This window comes from Peromyscus maniculatus, chromosome 2 (genome assembly GCF_049852395.1).
Source record: "Peromyscus maniculatus bairdii isolate BWxNUB_F1_BW_parent chromosome 2, HU_Pman_BW_mat_3.1, whole genome shotgun sequence".
NCBI lineage: Eukaryota > Metazoa > Chordata > Mammalia > Rodentia > Cricetidae > Peromyscus > Peromyscus maniculatus.
This window is the reverse complement of record NC_134853.1, coordinates 18,711,541-18,736,595: the sequence shown is the minus strand read 5'-3', so window position 1 is coordinate 18,736,595 and position 25,055 is coordinate 18,711,541. Positions and strand designations below refer to the sequence as shown.

The 25,055-nt window shown below is 36.7% G+C and overlaps 1 long non-coding RNA gene across 1 annotated transcript in view; it reads left to right on the top strand.

Moving 5' to 3' along the window:
- LOC143271801 (uncharacterized) overlaps positions 1-25,055 on the top strand; it is a 140,904-nt gene that overhangs the window by 23,479 nt on the left and 92,370 nt on the right. Inside the window, exon 2 of the long non-coding RNA XR_013048964.1 lies at positions 20,591-20,694. This is a non-coding gene — a long non-coding RNA (uncharacterized LOC143271801). The remainder of the gene's footprint in view (positions 1-20,590; positions 20,695-25,055) is intronic.

Here is a 25,055-nt window from a genome sequence, read left to right as displayed (position 1 = left end):
CAGCTACAAGAGTAGTGTGATTGCTTGAATAATAATTACCCCTATAGGCTCATATATTTGAATGCTTAGTCACCAGGGAGTGGTACAATTTAAAAGAAGAAGAAAAATTTGGAAGTATGGCTTTGTGGGATTAAGTGTCCTTGGGGGTAGACTTTGAATTTTCAAATATCCATGCCTAGTCCAGAGTCTCCCTTTCTGACTTTCTCCCTAAGGATCAGCATGTAGCTCTCACCAGGTGCTCCAGCACTTGCCTGCATGCCACCATGTTCCCTACCATGACAATAATGGACTAAACCTCTGAAACTGTAAACAAGGCCCAGATTAAATGTTTTCCTTCATAGCTTTGCCTTGTTCATGGTGTCTCTTCACAGAAATAGAACAGTGACTAGGACACCATGAATAAAATAATAAAATAAAAGACCAAAAGACAATGGGAGATGAGGGATTTGGTTTGAAATGTCCTGTATGCTTCACATGTTTAAGCACTGTCATATTTCATTAAAGGAATTAGCAAAGACAAAGAAAGCATCAGTTTACATATTTTGCATTTTATCTCTGTGATTAATAAATGCCATCATTAATCTTTTGCTCCACAAATATCCAGGCAAATTTAAACACTAGCTTGCTACTATCACCCTCATGGATCTCAGAGGGGTCCAGTCATAGGAGCCAAAGAGGTATCCACAGAATCCTTGTCATTACAACAAGATAATAGTGGTAACAGCTGCCAGAAGGAAGCACACAGTGATGATCCAGGCACCACATTATTCAGCATCTTGTTCAGCCTTGAAAATCCTATGCAGTATGCTGGGCTCACAGTGCTACCGCAAGTGGGAGACGATGGGGTATTTAATCATCACCTGGCATCATCTTGCTTCATTGTAAATGTCCTCACTGCCTTGTCTTTTAAAGATTTCATCTTTAAGGAAGAAAAAATATTACAGTAAAATATTATAATATATATAATATAATATATGCTGCAAATTTGCAAACACTGAATTTCTAATAGAACATTGTTATAATAGTTCTGTTGAAGGCAATGTTGGTAGCAGTTAAGATTAACCAATAAACTTGACACTGCATGAAGCAATCATTAAGCATGAGTAAATTCCCTGCTCCCTGTCATCCTGGCACAGAAAACCTGCATTGCTAATGCTATTACTGAATTTTCTTTTAATATTTTACAAAACTATGTCTCTCAAAATGACAGTGAGCAATAAGAAGCTGCACAGTGTTTTACTTCCACAATTTAAATGGAACATTTTTAAATGATAAAAAAATTCCTGAGTCAAATAAGTGATATAAACCAGCAGTTTTAATTGCTTTTGGCAGAACATAAAATGAAACCTATAAAACATTATTATATGGTCAACATTTATGATTATAAGCTCTAGAAAGTCAGTGCCATTTGCATATGTTTTTAAAGAAGACTGTGAAATACTTTCAACGCATTTATGATTCTGATTCAAACAGAAATCCCTTTTAATGGTAAAATGTCAGACAGAAAAGGCAAGAGGATGCTAGCAACAGTCAGGGCTACACAGACACTAAATAACACTTTGGAAACTGAGGCTTGGATATAGGGTCTACCTGCATGTTGTGAGTTACAGACAAAGACTCCAGGAACACTAATTCTGCTTCATTTGCAATGAACATAGTAGGGCACATTGCAAGCTGTTGTGTCTCAAGAAATCTCACAGCATAATGTAGTTTAAAGTGGTATTAGAGGAGGTTCGATGGAATCTCTCTTATACAGATAAGAAAACAAAACCTTCTAACTCAAATAAATTAAGAAAATAATTCATAAAATATCAAGTCTAAATGTATTTTCTCAATATTATTCCATATTATTTTATCTCTATACCTTTTGTCCACAAAAGAAACATCTCTCACCTCACAGGGAAAGAAATAGATGGCTTATAGTGGAGTCAAATATGAGTGGCTACAGCTTGGTCATCCCCAATGACGTGCTCCAATGAGGGAGCAATTTCATGAGCTTTTCACAGTATCAGAGTAATAGTCACAAGTCATACATCAAGACACTTTTCAAATACATCAGTGTGTATATTAAATCAATGGGTTATAGTAAGATAGAAATACTTCTGCTATAGGTCTTAGTTATGGTGTGTTTAGTGCTGTAGGCATTTAGTTGGTAGAAATTAGGGGAACAGTTTTTATATTCCAAATGATTTGCCTAATAGTCACAAAAGATGTTAGATCCTGTACAGAGAAACGCAACAAATGGCCATGAAGGGGCTGAAGATTCCCTGAGAAAATTTGTGTCCTGACTTCCAACATTTCAACTTCTCCACATCATTGAACTTCTAGTCAGTCATTCAGATAAGAATCAAAATAAGTCATGGTTCTTTCCAGTAATTCTCACTCACACAGCTACATATAACTCCTGAAAAGATGGAATCTAATAAAATTTACCCAACGAGTGTTTGTGAATATAACTTATATTAAATCAACATTCTTGGTATGGTTTGTGCTGGTATAGCATTCCTAAAATGAGGCCATTTATAAAGAATAGACATCAGTATTTCTCTTAGCTCAAGATCAGGTACAGGCCCAGAGTTTGGTGAAGGATGTAGCAGTGAGTAGACCTGAATGAGGCATGGAGCCTATGCTATGAAAGCCTTAATCTCCTGAAGGAATAGACCCTCTCAACTGACCAGTTCTTATAAGTCTACTTCTTCAAAGGAAGTGTTAACAACACATGAATTGTAGAGGAATACAAAAATTCAAATAATAAAATTGAGGGATATCTTTTTAAAATATTTTGCTTTTAATGTCTTCCCAGACCCTGGAGAACTGGGGTTGGAAGTTTCAGACAATTGCACCCATCCCAGAATGCATAGCACGAAACATTCTATGAGCTCAAATGGACTCATTTCTGTTCCTTGCAGTATTTGCTTGTGTTTTTTTCTGGGCCTCTCTGTTGATGCAACAAAAATGCATAACGTATTTACCCCTGTATTCATCAATGTTTATTTCTTATAACTACAAAACCTGGAATATAAACACATTAAATGCCCACATTGTCATTCTTAAACAGAAGAGAGATCTGTATTCACAACATAAATTTTATCTTATCTTCCTTTTTCACCCTGGGTAGAATCTGAAAACAAGAATCTCTCCAAAGATGTATTGAGGTCAAACACCAGGTGTCCACATCATTACTTGGATTTATATCACACTTTTCTATTGATTTCTCTCCCTTGTCCACTCTACTACTTTGAGTTCATTTCACTCATCTCTTCCCTGGTCCTTTACACTTCATTCCTATTGTCACTGAGACAAGCATGCTGCTGTTCCTGTATCTGTTTCCGTTAGAACATAGAAGAAAAATTGTAGATCTCTTCTAATATAACTAGTTTCTCACATTATAGTTATGGATGAAAGCAGTCAAATTGTTGACGATTTAAATTTGAACATCAGCAAAACTGTACCTTTATGCAAACTATGTACACACTTCACAGTGTGGATCTTTGCCATCACACAGAAAAAAAAAAAAGCTACATTTGCCAGTATTGATGATAACACAAATAACACAGTTTTATTTTTAGTTCAAGGACATTTATAGGGTGACTCAAATGAAAAGTAAATTGTGTCTGAATTACAATTAAAGACATCTTAATGTATTGATTTCTACCTAGATACTACTGCAACCAATGGCAACAATACTGCAAATAGCCATAGTTAACTACAGAGAGTAAATAGTCTTATCATTAACAATTTACATTAGATAGTAATAGTAATTTTGAAGCAGGAAACCCACATAATTTTCCTAAAATACTGGAGCTTAAATACTATGTAATTAAAATTTTACTCCAAATTCTATTGATTGGGTTTTGGAGCCTATCACTTTGTGTGATGACCTTTACCATAGCACTGTATTATTATTCTGAAAATCTACATGAAATAAATCAAATGATTAGTAATTGTCACTTGCTAATCTACAGTTATATACACATATATAGAAATATAGATAAACAAATATATGTCTATATAACTATATATTATATATGTATATATATATATACATTTATGTAATGTAGTTAAAATATAAATACTTTTAGTGCAGAAACTTGAATCTGAGCCTTAAACATTCAGGGAGAGCACTCAGCTACTCAACTTCAGCCTCGTTACCTTATTTAAAATATTTTAATCCCAAAATGAAATTGATCTTAACATTACTGCTAACAAGAAATGCCTCCTAATTAGCAGATCCATTGAGAACTCCTGCAAAATTCTGATCACATTCTCAGACAGTTTTGGTACACATTAAGTAACAAACTGTAACATTTGTCTCCATGTCTGAGCTTTAGCTACTGCAAACTCTCCTCAATTACAGATGAAATGCTGACTCTCAGCTGTGCCAAAGGACTAAAGCGCTGATAATAATTCTTGTAGAAAAGAAGTCCAATTAAAATTGATAAGTAACTTTTCATATGTTGTGGGACATCTGGGCTGTTTCTGTTTCTGGGTATTATAACAAGATAGCAATGAACATGGTTGATCAAGAATCTCTGTGGTGGGACAAAGTGTCCTTTGGTTTTATGTCCAAGAGTGGTATAGCTGGATATTGAGGTAAGTCAAGTTCCATCTTCCTGAGGAATCACCGCATTGACTTCAGTGGGGGATGGTAGAAGTTCATACTCCTACCATCAATGAATGAGTGTTCCCCTTACCCCCACATCCTTGCCTGCATGAGCTCTTACTTGTTTAATGATCTTAGTCATTATAATCGGTGTAAGATTAAATCTCAAAGTAGTTTTGATTTGCATCTCTCTGATGACCAAGGATATTGAACATTTCTTAGATGTTTCTCAGCCATTTGAGTTTCCATTTTTAATAATTTTCTGTATCCCTTTTTAATTAGATTATTTATCTTATTGATGTCTAGTTTGTTTTGTTTGGTTCCCTTTGGTTCTTTATACATTTTGGATATTATCACAAATAGAACATGAAGTTGGTAAAAAAAATTTTTTTCTCATTCTTTAGCCTGCTGCTTTTCTGAATGATGATGTCCTTTGCCATGCAGAATTGTCTCAGTTTTGTGCAGTCCCATTCCCTAATTCTTAATCTTAGTGCCTGTGCTAATGGTGTTTTGTTCAGAAAGCATTTTCTTATGCAAATGAGTTCAAAGCTCCTTTCTTCTTTCTCTTATAGTAGTTTTATATGTCTGATATTAAGGTAAGGTACTTGATCAATTTGGAGTTGAGATTTGTGCAGGGTAATAAGTATGACTCTATTTGAATTATTCTAAATGCATACAGTTTGAGCAACACCCTTTGTTAGAGATGTTATCTTTTTTCCAGTGTTTTTTTGTTTGTTTTTTTGTTTGTTTGTTTGTTTTTTACGGTTTCTTTATAAAAAATAAGGTATCCATCCATCAATGTGTGGACTTATGCCTGGATCTTCAATTCGATGGCATTGCAACATGTCTATTTTTACGCCAATACCATGCTGCTTTTATTACTACAATTCTGCAGTGCAACTTGAAGTCAAGGACAGTGATACCACCCTCAGTACTTTTACTGTTCAGGATTGTTTTAGCTATTTTTTTGGTGTGTGTGTGTGTGTGTGTGTGTGTGTGTGTGTGTGTGTGTGTGTATGTGTGTGTGTTTCCACATGAAGCTGAAAACTGTTCTTTCACAGTCTGTGGAGAATTGTGTGGAATCTTTATGGGCATTGAGTTAATCCTATAGATTGCTTTTGCTAACATGGCCATTTTTATTATATTAGCCTTACTGATCCATTTCTATCTTGTGATATTTTCTTCAACTTCTTTATTTAATGTTGTCATGGGCCATGGTATAAATACAACAGATAGCAATTAATAATTCAGATGTTGACCCACTCAATCAATAACTCTCCAATGGAGGAACCTCATCAAGCAAGATTAGTGGACCACAGACTCTGAAAACTGGTTGTTTGTGTCTGTAATTGTTCTCATGGGCCATTACATTTCTTCCCTAAAAACAGCTATGGATATTTTCCCTACTGCCTGTGTGTTTATCACATGCATATTTTGCATCTACTGGGTACAAATATATCTGTGGATGGTCAGGAAGAAGATGAGTTTTTCTTAAGCTATATAATTTTGATGAATAGAAATAACACTAGGATATTTTTCATAGCTCAGACAGACATAGGAAAATAACAATATTCTCAGTTACAAAGACAGCTTTTTACACCATTTACTGATTTAAGACCTCAAAACAAATTTAAAGAAGACTAGTTGCCCCAGCATATGAATGTACAAGGATAAATTCCCAAGGGTCTGTTTGTTGAACCAAGGTCAGGCATGAAGCAACTTTAGCAGACTTAATTCTCTCAGCAATTGACTCTGCATGAACTTCTAAATCTCAGTTTTATGATATAAGACGCAAGGTTCAGCCAACTAACTCTATGTTTAAGTCCTGGGATGCTTTTTAGATTACTGTCCCTTGAGACAAAGTGGAGCACTGTAGCTCTACATATCTCCCTCCTTGCTTTATAGACTGCATATCATGGAACCTAGCTGACAGCCAAGTGATGCCATGATTTTGTTGGCATGACAGCCCAAGTTCGAGAGAAATTGTGTGATTTCTCATGCGTAATCAGAATGCCTCTGAACCTCAAAATGTAACTCATGTATTTGTCCAGAGTTTTTCCTGAGTGAGAGAGATGTGTAGAAGAGCAGGTATGTAGCAGTGTGGAGGTAGAGATGTGTTGCTTAGTAGAAGAAAGAAATAGCTGTGTGGAGAGATGTAGCTGTGTGGAGAGACATGTAGCTTTGAAGAGACAGATTTTCAGAGAAGATTTTTTTCAAGATGAAGTAAAGGAGAAAGTGTGTGTTTCTTTCCTATTCTCCTCAGATAGAGAAAACCTACCCCTCCCCACATTCATTGATTTATTTTCAATTCCTGGGTGCTGCTGGACATTGGCCCTCCAGGCAGCAAAATAATGCCTTAAAGTTTTTATTGTTACAAGTCTTTCACTTTCGTAGAATTACCCCAGTATATTTTATATTTTTGAGGCCATTGTGAAAGATAATATTTCCCTGATTTTTTTTAGTCATTCGTTTATTTGTATACAGCAGGGCTACTAATTTTTGTAGTTAAATTTGTGTCCAAATGCTTTGCTGAAAATGTTTATGAACTGTCGTAGTTTCACAGTAGAATGTTAGGATCTTGTGTATTTTATCTTGTCATCTGCAAAAAAAAAAAAAAAAAAAAAAAGATACTTTGATTTCTTCCTTTCTGGTTTGTTTCCCTGTGGCCTCCTTCAGTTTTTTTTATTGCTCTAGCAAAGACTATAAGTACTACATCAAAAAAGTAGGCAGAAAGTAGATAAGTGGACATCTTTGTCTTCTTCCCAATTTAATTGGAATTGTTTGGGTTTCTCTACCTTTAACTGATATTGGCTATGGGCTTTCTGTAAACTGCCTTTATTTTATTGAGATATGTCCCTTATAACCCTAATCTCTCTAGAATTTTATCATGAAGGTATATTGGATTTTGTCAAAGGCCTTTTCTTCATCTAATGAGATGATCATGTGTTTTTTGTCACCAATCTGTTTCTATAGAGGATATACAATCAATTTATGTCATTAAACCATCTCAGCTTCTCTGGGATGAAACTTGCTTGATCATGGTACATGATAGTTTTGATGTGTTCTTGGATTTGTTTGGCATGCATGTTACTGAGAATTTTTGTTTCCTTGATTCTTCGTATTTTTGTTGTTGTTGTTAAATTTATTTAGTTCAAACCTTAGCTGGATTGATTCTTGTCTTCTCCGCTATTGGTTGTGAATTATTCTTTTGTTCTAGAGCTTTCAGATGTGCTCTTAAGTTGCTAGCATGAGATCTCTCCATTTTTTAAAAATGTAGTACTTACTGATATGAACTTGCCTCTTACACCCATCTTCATTGTGTGCTATAGGTTTGGATAAGTTGTGTATTCATTTTTATTTAATTCTAGAAAACCTTTAATTTCTGTCTTGATCAGTTTTTTTCAGTACTGAATTTCTCAGATTCCATAAGTTTTTAAGCTTACTGTTGTTTCTGTTTTTGATATCCAAATTTAATCTGTGGTGGTGTGATAGGATGCAGGGTGTTATTTTATTTCAATTTTCTTGTATCTGTTGAGACATTTTTTATGTCCTCAATTTTTGATAAAAGTTCCATGAAGTTCTGAGAAGAATTTATATTCTTTTATGTTTTGGTAAGATGTTTTGTATATATCTGCTATGTCTATTTGGCTTACAATATCAGTTAGCCTCCGAATTTATATGATCGGTTGTTATTCTGGCATTAAAAAGAAGTAAATTTGCAGGTAAATGGATTGAATTAGAAAAAAAAAAAGTATCCTCAATGGTAACACAGACCCAGAGAGACAAATATAGAATTCATTAGCTGTTAAATTAATGGTAATACGGGCCCAGTGGCAGCCCGCTGAGGTAGACGTGCCCGGTGGCAGCGGCCGACAGGGACATTCAGGCCCGGTGGCGGCCCCCAGAGGCAGACAGACCCAGCGGCAGCTGACAGGGACATACAGGCCCGGTGGCGGACCGCAGAGGTAAACAGGCCCAGGGATGGAGACAAGCAGACGCAGCTTGGAACAGGGACGCCCCTAACCCCAACATCTGGGGAAGAAGCTATCTCCTGTGGGTCAGAACCAGAACGAATCTGAACACTCCATCTGAGGACAACCCAGGGCCCAGCTGCTGATCCTGTGAAACCCAACAACTTGGAGGTGTTAGTGAGACTACCCTGCTCAGCTGAAACCCATCTGGGAGAGGATTCAGATGCCTACAGTTTAAAGTCTGAAGAAACAAGATCAGCTGAGGAGTTGACAAATGAACAAAAAGTGACCTGAGAACACAGAAGAAGGCGCTACCCAGACACCAAACCAGATCACCAGAATCATAAGTATATAATTCACCGATCGAAATCAGCTGCCCCTGAAGAAATAGCCCAATAGCACCAATTTAACCAAGAACCACTACTAAACCAAGACTAAAAATTAGAACAAGAGAGGCACTCTCAGACATAGATACCACCTGCACCTCACAGAGGAAGAGATGAGTAGACGCCAGTGCAAAAATACAGGCAACAACATAAAGACCTATATGGCAACATCAGAACCTAGTGATTCTACACCTGCAAGACCTAAACATACCATGACAGAAGAAGCAGAAGAAATCAACCCTAAAAATGACATTAAGAAGATGATAGAGGCCCTTAAAGAAGAAATAAAACATTCCCTCAATGAGGAAATAAAAACTTTCCTTAAAGAGGAATTGAAAAACTACCTTAAAGAGGAAATAAAAACTTTCCTTAAAGAGGAAATAAAAAACTCCCTTAAAGAGGAAATAAAAACTTCCTTTAAAGAGGAAATGAAAAACTCCCTTAAAGAGGAAATAAAAAACTCCCTTACAGAAATGGAAGAAAAAACGAACAAAAAATGGGAAGAAATCAAAGAAAGCCAAGAAAAAGCAATTAAACAGATGAAAGAAACATTCCAAGATCTGAAAAATGAATTTGAGACAATAAAGAAAACACATGCTGAGGGAATGCTGGAAATAGAAATCCTGACAAAACGAACAGGAACTACAGAAACAAGCATAACCAACCGATTGCAAGAGATGGAACAGAGAATCTCTGACACTGAAGACACGATAGAGAAAATAGATTCGTCAGTCAAAGAAAACAATAAAGACAAAAAAGTCCTAACAAAAAACGTCCAGGAAATTTGGGACACCATGAAACTACCAAACCTAAGAATAATAGGGATAGAAGAAGGAGAAGAATACCAACTCAAAGGCACAGAAAATATATTCAACAAAATCATAGAAGAAAACTTTCCTAACCTAAAGAAAGAAATACCTATGAAGATACAAGAAGCTTACAGAACACCGAATAGGCTGGATCCAAAAAAAAAAGTCCCCTCGCCACATAATAATCAAAACACTAAACATACAGAATAAAGAAAAAATATTAAGAGCTGCAAAGGAAAAGGACCAAGTAACATATAAAGGCAAACCCATCAGAATAACACCAGACTACTCAATAGAGACTATGAAAGATAGAAGATCATGGACAAACCTCATGCAGACACTAAGAGACCATGGATGCCAACCCAGACTATTATACCCAGCAAAACTCTTAATCACCATAGGCGGAGTAAACAAAATATTCCAGGATAAAACCAGATTTAATCAATACCTGTCCACAAACCCAGCCCTACAGAAAGCACTAGAAGGGAAAATTCAACCCAAAGAAGCTAAACACATCCATGAAAAATCAAGCAATAGATAATCCTACACCAACATACACCACAGAAGGACAACACAACACAACCAAAAAAATAACAGGAATTAACAATCACTGGTCATTAATATCCATCAATATCAATGGTCTCAACTCACCTATAAAAAGACACAGGCTAACAGAATGGATTAGAAAACAGGACCCACCCATATGCTGCATACAAGAAACACACCTTAACTCCAAAGACAGACACTACCTCCGAGTAAAGGGCTGGGAAAAGGTTTTCCAAGCAAATGGACCTAAGAAACAAGCTGGTGTAGCTATCCTAATATCTAATAAAATAGACTTCAAACTAAAATCAATCAAAAGAGACCAGGATGGACATTACATATTCATCACAGGAAAAATCCACCAAGATGAAGTCTCGATTCTAAACATTTATGCTCCAAATACAAAAGCACCCACATTCATAAAAGAAACACTACTAAAGTTTAAAACGCACATCAAACCCGACACATTAGTAGTGGGAGATTTTAACACACCACTCTCACCAAAAGATAGATCTACCAGACTGAAACTTAACAAAGAAATAAAGGACCTAACAGATGTTATGACTCAAATGGACCTAACAGATATCTACAGAATATTCCATCCTAACACAAAAGAATATACCTTCTTCTCAGCACCCCATGGAACCTTCTCAAAAATTGACCACATGCTTGGACACAAAACAAATCTCAACAGATACAAAAAAATTGGAATAACCTCCTGTATTTTATCAGACCACCATGCCTTAAAGTTAGAACTCAATAACAAAAAAAATTATAGAAAACCCACAAACTCATGGAAACTGAATAATACCCACCTGAAACATCAATGGGTCAAGGAAGAAATAAAGACAGAAATTAAAGAGTTCCTAGAATTCAATGAAAATGAAAGTACAACATACCCAAAATTATGGGACACTATGAAAGCAGTGCTAAGAGGAAAATTCATAGCTCTAAAAGCACACATAAAGAAGATGGAGCAATCCCATACCAATGAATTAACAGCACAACTGAAAGCTCTAGAACAAAAAGAAACAAACTCACCCAGGAGAAATAGACGCCAGGAAATAATCAAATTGAGGGCTGAAATCAACGAAATAGAAAACAAGAGAACAATACAAAAAATCAATGAAACAAAGAGTTGGTTCTTTGAAAAAATCAACAAGATAGACAAACCACTAGCCAAATTAACCAAAAAGCAAAGAGAGAACACCCAAATTCACAAAATCAGAAATGAAAAGGGAGACATAACAACAGACAATGAGGAAATCCAGAGAATCATCAGATCATACTTCAAAAACCTGTACTCCACAAAAATGGAAAACCAGGAAGAATTGGACAATTTTCTGGATAAATACCAAATACCAAAATTAAATCAAGACCAGATAAACCATTTAAATAGACCAATAACCCCTAAAGAAATAGAAACAGTCATCAAAAGTCTCCCAACTAAAAAAAGCCCAGGACCAGATGGTTTCAGTGCAGAATTCTACCAGACTTTCAAAGAAGAACTAATACCAATCCTCTTCAAAGTGTACCACACAATAGAAACAGAAGGAACACTACCAAACTCGTTTTATGAGGCTACAATTACCCTGATACCCAAACCACACAAAGATGCAACAAAGAAAGAGAACTACAGACCAATCTCCCTCATGAACATTGATGCAAAAATACTCAATATTGGCAAACCGAATCCAAGAATACATCAAAACAATCATCCATCACGACCAAGTAGGATTCATCCCAGAGATGCAAGGATGGTTCAACATACGGAAATCAGTCAATGTAATACACCATATAAACAAACTGAAAGAAAAAAACCACATGATCATCTCCCTAGATGCTGAAAAAGCCTTTGACAAAATCCAACACCCCTTCATGATAAAGGTCTTAGAAAGAATAGGAATACAAGGAACATTTCTAAACATAATAAAAGCAATTTATAGGAAGCCAACAGCAAACATCAAATTAAATGGAGAGAAACTCAAAGCGATACCACTAAATTCAGGAACAAGACAAGTATGGATGTAACCAACTGTTTTATTAAATAAGAAACACAGAAATAATGCAAAAGAGAAAGCCGAGAGGTCAGAGCTCAGAGCCAAAATCTCACCCTTCCGCCTGCGGTGTCCCAGCTTCCCGAATGAGGGCTCCTTTTCCTGTCTGTTAGTCTATTTAAAGAGACAGAACAAAAAAAAAAAAAAAAAAAAAAAAAAAAAAAAAAAAAAAAGAGACAGAACAAGCCACAGCTATCTCACCTCACCAGTTCCTCAGCTGGTCTTGTTTCCTCAGACTGGAAGCTTCTGTGTCCTCATCCCAATAGCTCTCAGCTGAACTGTGTTGCTCCAAAGCCTGAAAGCTTAACCAGCCAAATGCTTCTAGTTTCTGGTCCTCACGCCTTATATATCTTTTTGCTTTCTACCACCACTCCCTGGGATTAAAGGCTGGCTTTCTGGGATTAAAGGCGTGTGCCACCACCGCCACACTCTTGCTATGGCTCTAATAGCTCTGACCCCCGGACAACTTTATTTATTAACATACAATCAAAATCATATTTCAGTATAATTAGATTACCACCACATTTCCCCTTTTCTATTTTAATAAAAAAAAAGCAAAAGGTTATGACTAACAAAAGAAAAACTATACACAGAAGTACAATAACTATATACAATATATACAAATAATAAATACCTAAACAGGTATTTGACAAGTCAGAGAAAATAATTCCATTATCTATCCTATTTTGGTAATTCCAAGATGTATCTAATGCACTTTCTATCCTAATTAATTTTTCAACTATAAGTAACTAATCTTCAACCATAACTAACTAATCTTCAACTCCCTCAGAGACCCAAGAAGGAAATAATATTAGCTAACAAAAATAAAAAACAGGAAGTGCATACAAGCAACTTCCAAAAAATTTGTAAGTTGACAGAAACAGCCAGCTGCCTGGGCAGTCACCTGAGGTTTCTCCACAGTGTTGGGGCATCATCTTCAGCCTATAGGCTTAGTGTATCTGACAGACTCATTTGTGAAGTAGGTTGTACACAAGGTCAACAGTTCAATCTCACATTGGGTGAGAGCAGTCCATGTACCAGAAACACCTGAATTCCACTAGTGTCCTGTCATGATTCAGGATTTTAATTTCTGGAAATTGTTGTCAGTTTTTTAATTCAGCTGTCCATTCTTCTTGGCTGTGTATATATGGCTTCATCTCAGCATCCTCTTCTTCTCCACATCCCTCTATTAAATGCCAGTCTACTTTTGAGAGGCATGAGCTTTCAGCTGCTGTTCCATTGTACAACAGAATCCATCGGCCCTCTGCCTGTTAAGCTGCCTTTGAAGAAAAGGGCACCGTACCTTTTCCGGATGCGAAGGCCACTTCAGGGATGGGGCCATATTGTCCTGGCCTCAGAAGATGCCTTTTGATAAAGCCATAACCACACTTGTTTTGGTAAGAATCAGTAGTCCATTGTTCGTGTTCTGTCTGTCCATTTTGTCCTGTTGATTCGAGGATACTTTGTTGTCCAGTGGCTAACTTTTGCCACAAGGAAAGTTGACTCCATATGCAGTTTCTTCAATGCCCATATTTTCTCTGAAATAGATTAGTACTGCCAGGAGCTGACATGTCTCAAAAAGAAAAATTTTCTAAGTTATTAAAACATTTTAAATGCCATATTCTGTAGATCTCTGAAGGGTTTGAAGATGACCTGTCTAAAACATCTCTGCTCAATTTTTAAAACATATCTAATATGACTACAAGTTCTATTGAAATATCTAACTACTAACTTTCATTTCTTTATATCCTAGTAGTTGGTAATAATAACATTCAAGGATCAGAAATTTGTATTACATTGTTAAATGAATGGTATAAATACAATTAGAAATATACATATAGCATTTTCTAACAATATCAGTTTCTTTTTTTTTTTTTTTTTTTTTTTTTTTTGGTTTTTCGAGACAGGGTTTCTTTGTGTAGCTTTGCGCCTTTCCTGGAACTCACTTGGTAGACCAGGCTGGCCTCGAACTCACAGAGATCCGCCTGGCTCTGCCTCCCGAGTGCTGGGATTAAAGGCGTGCGCCACCACCGCCCGGCTTACAATATCAGTTTCAAATTTGTATACAATATAAAACAATTCAATCCAATGTAAAGTATTAGTGATTGTCTTTTTCTTTTCTTTCTTTCTTTCTCTCTCTTTTTTTTTTTAACAAGAACCTTAAATCTAATCTCCTTTGCTTAGCCTTTTTCTTAACCCTTGACAATAACTTGTAACCAGCCCCCCTAAATGCTGAAAATTATCCCAGACCCAAAACCCATTAAAAAGACCAAAAAACCACCCACCCCACACCACCTCTTTGGGAATGTGGGCGATGTAGTCTTAAAATTGCTTCCTGCTGGGTATGGGCGAAGTTTTCTTTATCATGAAAGAATGCTCTGAGCACCTTGTAGTTCAAAGCTGATCTGTGGATGATGTTTGTCAGCTTAATGATATCATTATTGTCCACGTGGAATTGTTGTTGTTGTGGGGCCCCATCTTCTTTCTGGAGACTTCAGTTGATGTTAGGCCTGGCCATGATTTCCTGCAGAAAACTGATAAGAGACTCGAACACAAAAACATATATATGCAGCTAGCCTTTTTTCTAGAATTAGTTAGTACTCTATATGACCATTCATATCTTAACAAAGTTTAAAATGTATATATATCTATATATCTTTATATGTTAATCTTGTAAATTTTGATATAAAATTCATACTTTAAGAAAAGTTTAAAGAATCAGAATAGAATCAAAGAGTTGAGATTAGTAATAGAATAGTCCCTTAATTAATTTTGCTTTTGTCTGGTACCATAGCAGAAGATGGCTCTTATTCTGGCATGATACAGGGAGTTTGCATTTTCCTTTTAACAACATGCTTGATTTTAAAGAAGGAGAGAGCCATTCTCCAACTCCAAAGTCAGCTTTAAATTTTAATTGAACTGGGACTATTAGAAAACCAATAGTGTTAAATCTTTAGAGAAAAGCAGAAACAAACATTTAGGAAGACATAAAAATTTTTTAGATAATATATACCAATACACCGTTTCATTCTGTTTCTTGGGATAGATGATTTGTCCCTTTTCTTCAGTTGTCTCATTTGTCCAGTGTTCTTCAGATTCCTTAACCTTCATTCTCCTAAAAGACAAAAACAAAAAACCCTTCCCCAAGACTAATTTTGGGGATGTTTCCTTTTGACAAGTTATTATTTGATTAAATGAAAAGGCATGTGTTATTGATACCATTTAGTTTAAATTGGATGTTCATGCTGGTTGATGAACTATCACCTCCTCTAATTAAGAGGTCTCTCTTGTTCAAATCGAACCTTTATCAATTTTGATGGTACCCACAGCTTATCTTCTCCTGTAGAAACAAAAGCAAAACCTCGTCCCCAATGTAATACATACCCTGGTTTCCATTCTGAGGTCAGCACATCCTTAAAGTATATAGGCTGATTTAATTCTGTAGTTTTTTCTATTATCCAATGTCTCTCTGCAGCTGTTGTTCCTTTCTCATCGGCATTCAGAAAATTCAAAGTTAGAAGAGCATTATGCAGTCTATTTCTGGGGGTTTTTGTTACCCATTTCTGTTTATTTAGAATGTAGCTTGATTTTTCCGCCTCGGCCACAGTCAGGACAAATCACTGTCACCCGCCAGTCCCACAGCCGCTCAGACCCAACCAAATAAACACAGACACTTATATTGCTTGCAAACCGCATGGCCGTGGCAGGCCTCCTGCCAACTGTCCTTATCTTAAATTAACCATTTCCTTTTATCTTAAATTAGTCCATTTCCATACATCTATACCTTGCCATGTGGCTAGTGGCTTACTGGCGTCTTCTCATGCTGCTGGTCATGGCGGGGGCTGCAGCCTCTCTGGTCATTGCGGCGGCTGCTGCAGCGTCTCCTTCTGCCTTTCTGTCCTTTTATCCTGCCTAGCCACGGCCGATCAGGTTTTATTTATTAACCAATCAAAGCAACTTGACATACAGACCATCCCCCAGCACAGCCAAGTGCAGACCATCTCAAACACCTGCACTCAGGCCCATGGTCCTAATCATCCTCTATACGGACCTGCTGGGTAACGCCACAAAGAACCTGAGAATGGGCTCCCACAGGACATACAGAACATCCCACAGCAGACAAGGCTGTCCACTCTCCCCATATTTATTCAATATAGTACTAGAAGTTCTAGCTAGAGCAATAAGACAACAAAAGGAGATCAAAGGGATACAAATTGGCAAGGAAGAAGTCAAACTTGCACTATTTGCAGATGATATGATAGTATACATAAGTGACCCCAAAAACTCTACAGCTTCTTCTAAGGGAACTTCTACAGCTGATAAACTCCTTCAGTAAAGTGGCAGGATACAAGATCAACTCAAAAAAATCAGTAGCCCTCCTATACACAAATGATAAAAGGGCTGAGAAAGAAGTCAGAGAAACATCACCCTTTACAATAGCCACAAATAATATAAAATACCTTGGGATAACACTAACTAAACAAGTGAAAGACCTTTTTGATAAGAACTTTAAATCTCTAAAGAAAGAAATTGAAGAAGATATCAGAAAATGGAAGGATCTCCCATGCTCATGGATAGGTAGGATTAACATAGTAAAAATGGCAATCTTACCAAAAGCAATCTACAGATTCAATGCAATCCCCATCAAAATCCCAACACAATTCTTCACAAACTTGGAAAGAAAAATACTCAACTTTATATGGAAAAACAAAAGACCCAGGATAGCTAAAAGAATCCTATACGATAAAGCAACCCTTGGAGGCATCACCATCCCGGACCTCAAACTCTACTATAGAGCTATAGTAATAAAAACAGCTTGGTACTGGTATAAAAACCAACATACGGACCAATGGAATCGAATTGAAGACCCTGACATTAATCCATGCACATATGAACACCTGGTTTTTGACAAAGGAGCCAAAACTATACAATGGAACAAAGAAAGTATCTTCAACAAATGGTGCTGGCATAACTGGATGTCAATATGTAAAAGATTACAAATAGATCCATATCTGTCACCATGCACAAAACTCAAGTCCAAGTGGATCAAAGACCTAAACATAAATCCAGTTACACTAATCTTAATAGAAAAGAAGATAGGAAGCACTCTTGAACGCATTGGCACTGGAGACCATTTCCTAAATAAAACACCGACAGCACAGACCCTGAGCACAACCATTAATAAATGGGACCTCTCAAAACTGAGAAGCTTTTGCAGGGCAAAAGACACAGTCAATAAGACAAAAAGACACCCAACAGATTGGGAAAAGATCTTCACCAACCCCACATCTGACAGAGGATTGATCTCCACAATATATAAAGAACTCAAGAAACTAGACATCAAAGCACTGAACAGTCCAATTAAAAAATGGGCTAAAGAGCTAAACAAAGAATTCACAAAACAAGAACTACAAATGGCTGAAAGACATTTAAAGAAATGCTCAACATCCTTAATCATCAGAGAAATGCAAATCAAAACAACTCTGAGATACCACCTTACACCTGTTAGAATGGCTAAGATCAAAAACACCAATGACAACCAATGTTGGAGAGGATGTGGAGCAAAGGGAACACTCCTCCACTGTTGGTGGGAATGTAAACTTGTACAACCACTGTGGAAATCAGTATGGCGGTTTCTCAGAAAATTAGGAATCGAACTACCTCAAGACCCAGCCATCCCACTCTTGGGCATATACCCAAAGAATGCTGATACATACCATAAAGATACATGCTCAGCTATGTTCATAGCAGCACTATTTGTAATAGCCAGAACCTGGAAACAACCTAGATGCCCATCAACGGAAGAATGGATGAAAAAAATGTGGTACATATACACAATGGAGTACTACTCAGCAGAGAAAAACAATGAAAGCATGAAATTTGCAGGCAAATGGATGGAACTAGAAAAAATCATCCTGAGTGAGGTAACCCAAACCCAGAAAGACATTTATGGTATGTACTCACTCATTGGTGGATTCTAGATATAAAATGAACAATCAGACCACAACCCATAGAACCATAGAGGCTATATATATAGCATGGAGGTCCCTAGGATGACTGTGGCATATAATAAATTTCAGTTTTACTCAATTATTGAAAAAAATAGCCAAATGAATGGAAACACATGAACTATGAACCAAAGGCTGAGGGGCTCCCAGCTGGATCAGGCCCTCTGAATATGTGAGACAGTTGATTGGCTTGATCAGTTTGGGAGGCATCTAGGCAGTGGGACCAAGTCCTGTGCTCATTCCATGAGTTGGCTGTTTGAAACCAGGAACTTATGCAGGGACACTTGGCTTAGTCTGGGAGGAAGGGACTGGACCTCCCTGGACTGAGTCTCCCAAGTTGATCACAGTCCTCGGGGGAGGACTTGTCCTGGAGGAGGTGGGAATGGAGGGTGGCCTGGGGGTAAGGGGAGGGCATGGGAGGGGGGAGAATAGGGGAACCCATGGCTGATATGTAGAACTGAATGGTATTGTAAAATAAAAAAATATGTATCACAAAAAAAAAGTAAAAAAAAATTAATGGTAATAAAGCTAGAATCTCTAGAACCACAGAAATTAGGTATAGAGTATGGGACTAGGGGAGACAGATAAATCTCCTTAGAAAAGAGAAATAGAATAAAGAGTTATGAATGGGTGTGGAGGGTAGAATTGGACTAAATAAAAATGCAGAGAGATAAAATAAGAGCCTTTTGAGAAGTAATATGGGAACCTAATACAGTAAAAGATTGCAAAACTATATCCATCAATGAAGGCATTCTAAATGGCATCAAATAATAATGGGGAGAGAAAGAGAGAGTCCCAGCTGGATATCTTTTTTCACCAAATGAAGCTTCCAGTACTGGGGTTGGGATACACCTGAGTTTTTGGTCAAATGGTCCCATTGAAATCTCCAAGCAACCGAAAGCTGTTGCTAAATCTGTAGGTTGCTCTCCACAACAGACAGCAAGGTATTATTGCTAAATATAACACCTACACAATTCATTGAACATGAAGACATTGAGTTGGTACCTACATTAAGCCTTCACCCCTATATGCTAGCATCCTTGTTACAAGAAGGTATTCTGTAATCTACCAAAGGAGAACTGTAAATTCCAATCCAGATACAAACAAAGGATACCCTGCCTCCAAGATAGGCCAAGGTAACAGTGACAAAAAACTATGGCAGCGATAAGCAATGTCTGATTCAACTTAAAGCTCACTCTAGCGGATGGAATTCATACCAAACAACTGCTTAGGGGGCCAAGAACTTGACACCGGACAGTCCTTGGACCCAGGATAAAACCAAATACTATTGTCTATGAAAAGAATGTATCAATAATGAGTCCTAATAAAATAACATTCTACTATACTCATAGGTCAGCCATCATCAGAGAAGCTTCCTCCTGTAGCCAATGGGAACAAACACAGAGATTCACAGGCAGAAAATATACAGAGATTGGGAGACCTTGGAAGATTAAACCTGAAAGGAGATATCTACACAAAATTCATGCCCTTGGAGCTGAAGAAGAGAAAATAGAAAAAGTATAATACCCATAGGCAATGAAGTATACCAAGGAAAAAGGTCCTTTGAGTTAATAGGATTGATGAACATATTAATTCACAATGATTGAGGCAGCATGGTCAGGGATTACATGTATCTAGAGAGGTGGACATATGCCTCAATCTCTGACACATATGCTATCCAATTGATAGCCACTTTCAAATCAAATTTAGTTTCCTCCAAGTGAGTCTTGGTAGGGAAACTGTTGCTAGAGTTTTTAAGTGTAGGCTGCATGTCCAGCCTATGGCCAACAGAAAATGCACTCAGGGGCATTTTTGCATGTTCTTTGTCACAAAATGTCATGTAAGGTTTTTTTTAGTTTATTTTATCATTTGTAATTTTAAGTTTTACTTATATATTTTCCTCTGTTTATCCTACAGATCCTTTGAGTATATATTACAAACTTCGAGTTTAGTGTTTTTATGAGATTCTTGAATGTGTGAACAAGTTGGTCTCTGAATCTATATTCATTTCTTTTGTCTTTTCTTGGGTTATTTTCCTTTTGTTCATTTGTTTTGTACTATTCTGATGTGTTAGACTTTTAATAGTACATTATATATATATATATATATATATATATATAATGTAGTACAACATATATATATGTTGTACTATATTATACTGTATCATATTATATTCTTATGTTCTTCTTTTTTTTTTTTTTTTGGTTTTTCAGGACAGGGTTTCTCTGTGTAGTTTTGGTGCCTGTCTTGGATCTCAGGCTGACTTCAAACCCACAGATATCCACCTGGCTCTGCCTCCCAAGTGCTATGACTAAAGGTATGCACCACAATTGCCCAGCGACATTATATTATTCTTATCACTTAGAAACCTCTTTGTTTTTCCAATGAAAGATTGAAAGATTGTGGATCTGGATGGAAAGAAAGGTGGGGAAAAACTGGGAGGGGTAGAAGGAAGGGTAACCATATCAGAACATATTATATGAGAAAAATATCTATTTGCCATAAGAGGAAAATAAGTATAATAAAAGAATTCAAATTAACTGTCCAGTAGCATTAGGAGAAACTATGAATCTATTATGTCACTAAGATTTATCATATTGATGGCGAGATTTCCGTAGATATACTTGGATTCTTATTGTGCCAGATTTTCAGGTTCACTGTGGCTGCATGAACACCACACTCTCTAGTAAGGATGGACTCAGAGTGAATGACCCGGTTGCTGGCCCTTAGACTCACAGGTAAAACTGAACTGTTTTTGTCCAGCTGCCTTTATTCTACTCCTGCTGATTAAAATCCAGATTTTTCCCTTGAATTGAATGCATAAAAGACTAATATAAGAATATTTAAAATATAGCCCTTAGCAACTTAGGAACTGAGCACACCTCATTATATATTCACTGCTACTTAAATATATTCTTGAAAATAGTCTTTTCAGTAGTCAGGACATTTTTCTGACAAAGCAGACAAATACTGGGCTGACAAGATCTAATACATAAAAGAATATGTTATCTTCTCTCTGCTCCCTGTGTTTCATCCTCCAGGCTGCCCCTGGGAAATTTTTCCAAATGCTAAGGTCATCATCTTATATACTTTTTACCATTCTTTAATTGTTTAACAAATGTGGCTTCTGGTCAATCATCTTCTGAAATAACTACTTAAAAATATTGTTGGTGGCAGCATAGATGACAGAACGAGAAGGACTCTGAATCCTCAGGATGGATGAATGGAAAAAATGTGCCATTTTCACTTTGTGATTTCTGCTACACAGAATAGAGCAGGATACTCCAGTGCAGTTTAAGAGGCTCTCAACTTGTCCTTAAGATCTATGAAGCACCTCAACCTTCATGCTTCCCAGTCCTCCTTTGCACCCAGCCCTGTGAAATGATCACAGTTCCATACCTATTCCTTCTGCGAGGGTGTCTCCCAAGTTCTACACCCGTGGAAGACCCAGATATTGTCTAAATCAGGATGGCCTTATTCTAGAAAAAATAGTGCAGTTAGTCGTTTCTCTAAGGAAGCATTTCCTGGTTTAAACGCATGCCCTATCTTCAGGTGAATTAAATGCGTAACTTACTTCACTCCTCCAATTAACTTAGCCTTTTAGCAAATATGGCATTAGGAAATGGGCCAAACATAGGCAGTTTTGAAATAAGCTGTTATCAGTGAGTCAGTTATATAAAAATGGAATGTTTTTATGAAATCTTATTGTCAGTCGTTGTTAAATATCCATAACAATCATGACATTATTAATTTTATTAGTCTTCTATATTTAACCACACGTTCCTTAAAAGAAAAATTAGAAGCCCCAATTATGTGTATTCCTTGAATTTAGTACAGTGTATTACACAGTCAGGGATTAAAATGCGTTTGAAAGCATACAATTGTTGTTTGTTTTCTCTCTTTTGGGGGGCCCACCATACACAGAGGCTTATTCTTAATTATAAATGCTCAACCTTAGCTTGTTTTGTTGCATGGCAGCTTTCCTTAACTTATGTTATTCAATCTACCTTTTGCCACTGGGCTTTTCTTGTCCTCTTACTCTGTGGCTTGCTGTTGTGTACCTGGGTGGTTGGCCCCTGGTGTCCTCCTCCTTCTATGGCTCTTCTTTTTTCCTCCCATATTTCTCCCATATATTCTCTCTGACTGCCAGCCCTTTCTCCTGTCTTGCTATTGGCCATTCAGTTCTTTATTAGACCATTGGATGTTTTAGACAGGCACAATAGCACAGCTTCACAGACTTAAACAAAAGCAACATAGACAAAAGAAACACACTTTAAATAATATTCTACAACATACAATTGATGCAATAATTCTTTGGGTTGGTACCCCAGTTGCATATTATTTTATTGTAGGTAGTTATGCATGCTTGCATTACATATACATGCACATTGTATGTCAATCAATGGTCTAAAGTGAGTAAACAGTAAGGAAAGACAATGAGTGTGGATGTTTGTGATAAGTAACTTCAAAATCCTGTGTGTAACCCATTAGTATTGCTCATTAGAAGAATGTGTATATATATATATATATATATATATATATATATATATATATATAGAGAGAGAGAGAGAGAGAGCAATTGTTTTCAGAATCTTAGAAAGAAATGGCAATAATTAAATTATATATATGTATATATATATATATATATATGCCATAGAAAGAGAGAAATATGCATCTATCCTCAAAGCCAATGAGAAAAAAAATTAACTCACATGTTAATAATATTCTTATGATTTTAAGACAAAAATCCTGTTTACTCTATAATGAGAATAGAAAAATAATGGAATATAAATTCATTTACAGACATTTAGAACTAAATATGTATTCCCCTTTCCCTTTCCTCTTCTACCAATCTCCATCCCATTCTATATAGGCTTCTTTCTACTTTCATAACTTTTTCTTAAAGGCTCACTGAATACCACTGGGATGCTCATATATCTCACTCTTCAGACTCAGGAAACAATACAGAGTGAGGGGCACAAAATAGTTTAGATATAATTTTTTTGTTTCCTTTATCCATTATAAAAGTAAGCATTTAATTGGAGTCTTCCCTACAGTTTCTGAGTTTTAATCTGTTATGATCACTGTGAAGCACATGGACACATCTGTGGCAGGCATGGTGAGAGAAAAGTAGCTGAGACCTACATCCTGATACTTCGGGAAGAGGAAGAAAGGCACTGGGCCCATCATGGGCTAATGAAACCTAAAAGTCTACTCCCAGTGACACACCTACTTCAACAATGCCACACCCACTCTAGCCAGTTTATACCTCCAAAGCCTTCCAAGCAGCTTTTCATGTGGGCCATACATGTAAATATATGAGCCAATGAGAGCTATACCTATTTATACCACAACAAATCTGAGTAGAAGTGGATGATGATTTTCTCTCTGGATCACTCTGTTTCCTGTCTCATATCTCCTTGACTCATTGGAAAGATCAGGTTAGAGCCAGGATTTCAGTTGATTCAGAATGATAGTACAACATGATCAGCAGGAACTAGGCAAAAGAGTAAAACAAAAATACTCATGCAGTACAGCAGATGCTGTATATCCCTGAGATATGCACCTAAGGGAAAGAAGTGGGGGTTGTATGCAAAAGCAAGATTGCGGTGGGCGTGATTTGCCTTTGATAAGCAGAGACTGAATCATGTGGTGTGTGGATGCAGATGAGGCAAATTTTTCAAACATGAAGAGGGTGACCTTTGCTGAGGTCTTAGAACTGGTCATAGTGGAAGGCCAAATTGGAAGTTAGGGGACAAACAAACAGGGATGAGCCCCCACAGGCCTATAATAACTCTATAACAATCAGGTTGTTAAGTCAGCATAGGTGACACCACCAAAGAGGTCTTGAGTTCAGGAAAAGAAAAAGAGGGTGGAAAACATGAGACCAGAAGAGAATGACTAATTGTCTGATAGGCTGGAAGGAACAATCACAGCGGGGCTAAAGCACACCTGAGGTTGATCTGCTCAAAGAGACAAGGGTCTTTTTATGAACTGGCAGGACTGACCAAACTCCATAGCTACAGACCTTCACCAGCCAGCCCATCAGTGTGTTACTATTTCTACATAATCCGCTGAGACTATTCACTAGTGCACCAGCTTCCACATTCAGTGGGATAAAATTTACAAGACTATATACTTCAAGAGATCGAGTCATGTAGAAAATGTTAATAGTTTTTTATCTTAATCATGGCTCACATATGTGGTAAGAGTAGAATAAATGATCATGTAGAATTATTTTTAATTTTATATATTTTGTTATGAAAAGTTGCAAATAAATAAAAATACCTCACGCAAATATTAACCATACCCAGTTTATTTTTATTAATATAGAAAAAAATTATAGCAGAAGAAATGGAGTCATATAAATATAAAGCAGTAGTTACAATCAATCTCTATAATAGGGGTTATAGCACAATCCTACATTTAGAGATGCATTTTCATATTAATATTTTATGAATTCTTTTATATTTTTAATTAGTTAGTTATTTTAAATTTTTAGAATTCTTCTCTAGAGTCTCCAAGACACATTTTGATTTATTAACAAAATAAAATATCATAGGATAATATAAAAACCATCACATCAAAATCAAACAAGGCAAACCAACAGGAGGAAAAAAGCCTCAAGAGAAGGGCAAAGAGTCAGAGACTCACTTGTTCAAACACTCAGGAATCCCA